Here is a 3,840-nt window from a genome sequence, read left to right on the forward strand (position 1 = left end):
ACCAGGGTCGTTGATGTCATGGAAAGAATAGCATCTCTGAAATGGAGCTGGGCGGGACATATTGCAAGAAGGACAGACGAACGTTGGACCAAAAAGATCATGAACTGGCGACCATATAAAAGACGAGCTATAGGTAGACCACCAGAGAGATGGACAAACGGAATTAAGAATATTGCAGGTACAAACTGGCAGCAAATGGCAATGGATCGTACGAAATGGAAAGAAGTTGGAGAGGCCTACATCCAGCAGTGGATATAAACAGGCTGAAAAAGAAGAAGAATAGAATACTGTTGGAAAAAAAATAAATTTGGGTCGTTGGACTAAGGCCGTAACTTGGCCTTAGGCCTCTCAATAAATTAAAATTTTAGGTCAACTTGAAATTTGTGTTACATTTGAAAGGAACGTCGTACGGGGCTTCGTAATTGCGCATATGCGCAATTTCTAAGATGTACACATTTCATAATAATTTGACTTCAACTACGTTTACGGGTGCAATAGGTCTACGGTCAAAGTAGGGTGACAGACGCACTAGGGTCACGTACGCAATAGATATACGGGTTCGTATGGGGCTCAGTCGCAGCAAACGCTCCGACTGTTCTGATGGCTCGTTTTGCCACCATTCTATTCGGCATTCAATTATCTCTCAAATTAAACAAAAACTAGCAAAATCTGATGAGATTTACTCGATTTATGTGCAAAAAACACTTAGGGCCGAGTAGCGGCCTTAGTCCAAGGGACCAAATTTGAAACTTTTTTCGCCACGTTCTTTTCAGTATTCAATTACCTTCCATAAAAAGCTAAATCTAGTAAAATCGGTTGAGATTTACTCGATTTATGTGCAAAAAACACTTAGGGCCGAGTAGCGGCCTTAGTCCAAGGGCCCAAATTTGAATCTTTTTTTGCCATCATTCTATTCGGCATTCAATTGTCTCTCAAATTTAACAAAAACTAGCAAAATTGGATGAGATTTATTCGATTTATGTGCAAAAAATACTAAGGGCCGAGTAGTGGCCTTAGTCCAAGGGCCCAAATTTGAAACTTTTTTGCCATCATTCTATCCGACATTCAATTATCTCTCAAATGAAATAAAAACTAGCAAAATCGGATGAGATTTACTCGATTTATGTACAAAAAACACTTAGGGCCGAGTAACGACCTTTGAGCCCGCCCAACAAGCCCACGTTGCATCTTACCCCAAAACAATGTTCAGCAACTTTGTTCTACTCGTCAATACCTTTCATTTGATACATTACAAGCAGCTATTGCGTGCGTATTTCGGTAGATATCGTCGAAAGACTGAAAAACAACTATAGGGCCCTAGCTCTGGAAGGATCCAGTCCACCCTACCATGCGAGGGGTAATCACTGATTTACTAGCTCAGTAAATCACGGTAAATCACGGTAAATCACAGTAAATCACAGTAAATCAAGTAAATCAAAAATGAAGTTTCTACTAAATTTGAATCTATTTACTTCAATTTGTATTAGTTCATGAAATTTATCCTATATGTTTACGGCCACGATACTTCGAAATGTAATCCAGTGACAATAAAAAAATTTTCAAAAATTTTTCAAAATTTTTTGTGATTTACCGTGATTTACTTGATTTACTGATTTACTAGTGATTACCGCCTTGCTACCATGCCCATTTTCGAACTTGACCTTACTTTTGTCGATACCAATCGGGGAAAAAAAGAATTTTGAAAAAATGTTGTGATTTGATCAAGCTAGAGGGGTCACAGACGGACGGACGGACGGACTGACGGACTGACGGACGGACGGACGGACTGACGGACGGACGGACATTTTTAGCCCCGTACGAAGTACTGGGGGCTTATAAGATTAATATGCCGTTTGTAACACGTCGAATTGGAAGCAGCCAGTAAGGGCAAAGCATTTAGTTATGTTAACAGATGACGAATCCGCAATAAAAAAAAATGCCCGTCCGTCCGTCCATCCGTCCGTCCATCCGTCCGTCCGTCCGTCCGTCTGTGACCCCTCTAGCTTGAGTAAATCACAACCTTTTCTGAAAAATTCTTTTTTTCCCGATTGGTATCGACAAAAGTAAGGTCAAGTTCGAAAATGGGCATGGTAGGGTCGGCCATATAGGTGTTTTTCAGTCTTTCGACGATATCTACCGAAATACGCACACAATGGCTGCTTGTGATATATCAAATGAAAGGTATTGACGAGTAGAACAAAGTTGCTGAACATTGTTTTTGGGTAAGATGCAACATGGGCCTGTTGGGAGGGCTCAAAGGTCGTTACTCGGCCCTAAGTGTTTTTTGCACATAAATCGAGTAAATCTCATCCGATTTTGCTAGATTTAGTTTTTTATGGAAGGTAATTGAATACCGAAAAGAACGTGGCAAAAAAAGTTTCAAATTTGGACCCTTGGACTAAGGCCGCTACTCGGCCCTAAGTGTTTTTTGGACATAAATCGAGTAAATCTCATCCGATTTTGCTAGTTTTTGTTTCATTTGAGAGATAATTGAATGCCGAATAGAATGATGGCAAAAAAAGTTTCAAATTTGGGCCCTTGGACTAAGGCCGCTACTCTGCCCTAAGTGCTTTTTGCACAGAAATCAAGTAAATCTCATCCGATTTTGCTAGTTTTTGTTTCATTTGAGAGGTAATTGAATACCCAATGGAAAGTCGGCAAAAAATTTTGAGTTTCTAAAATAATGTCGTAAATTGTTGGTTTTGTTTGAGAGGTACTTCGTACGGGCTTTTGTAATTGGGCTATGCGCAATTTTAAAAATGAACACTTTCAGTAAATTTGACCATGCTCAACTTGATTTGCATTTTGGTAACAGACGCATTAGAGGGTTGTAGACGTATTATGGTTCCGGGCGTATTACGGCTACGGACGTATTATGGTTACGGACGAAATAGGATTACGGGTCGTACGGGGCTAAGTCGCAGCAAACGCTCCGACTGTTCTGATGCCTTGTTTTGAAAGCTGTCACTATAAGTATATATACGGCGCCTCAAAATTTTTGCAAAAAGCAAAGGTTATGTCGTCTGTGGATGAAATCGTCGTGGTTCGGGTTGTCAAAGTTCGCGTTTAAAGTTATTTGGAACAAACCTATTAGCAAGGTTGAGATCGCTGACGATTTTTATTAGCGACGCTCACGCTAATTTCGCAAAATGATAGCGTCGCTAAAAAAGTTAGCGCGCTAGTTGCGGCCGCTAATAGCGATCGCTAATGTTTCGCTAAAAGATCTCGTGAATAAAACGATTTTTTAATTTCTATTTTTTTTTCACACTTATGATCATGCTGAGCGAACATGACGAAATCTAAAAAAAATTTAAATGTTGTTTGTGATAATCTTTGATTGAGGAAAAATTATCAGTTTATATGATAACGAAGCTGCAAAGCTCCCATTTCTCAATTGACAGATATAAACGAATTTCGAAAAATTGGAAAGTCGAAGAAGCTTAACAGTATTGTATTTTATGAACAGTTCAATTTCAATTTCATTTATTTCCAAGAAAAAACTTCTAACATTAAACACACAGCGTAGCTCCAGTATGCGTTACAATTCTAAGGAGCTACAACAGTTTAACATAAAATCAAGTTAATAAAGTTGATATAAATCTAGACAACAAGGACAGCTAGCAAGGCGAAAAGTACCATGAGGTGATGGTTGTATCTTAAATCTTCATATTAAATTCTTAAACAGATAGAAGTGATATTTGCTCTTTATTCGATCGTGATTTTCGTTTACAGCTGATTTACTTTAATTAGAATCGAGTCGCGTCAGTAAATACGCTTTCAACGAATGACAAAATTGATTGAGGGTAAGTGAATTTCTGATCGTTGGCGGAAGGCCATTAA

Source organism: Bradysia coprophila, unplaced genomic scaffold (assembly GCF_014529535.1).
Source record: "Bradysia coprophila strain Holo2 unplaced genomic scaffold, BU_Bcop_v1 contig_250, whole genome shotgun sequence".
Classification (NCBI taxonomy): Eukaryota; Metazoa; Arthropoda; class Insecta; order Diptera; family Sciaridae; genus Bradysia; species Bradysia coprophila.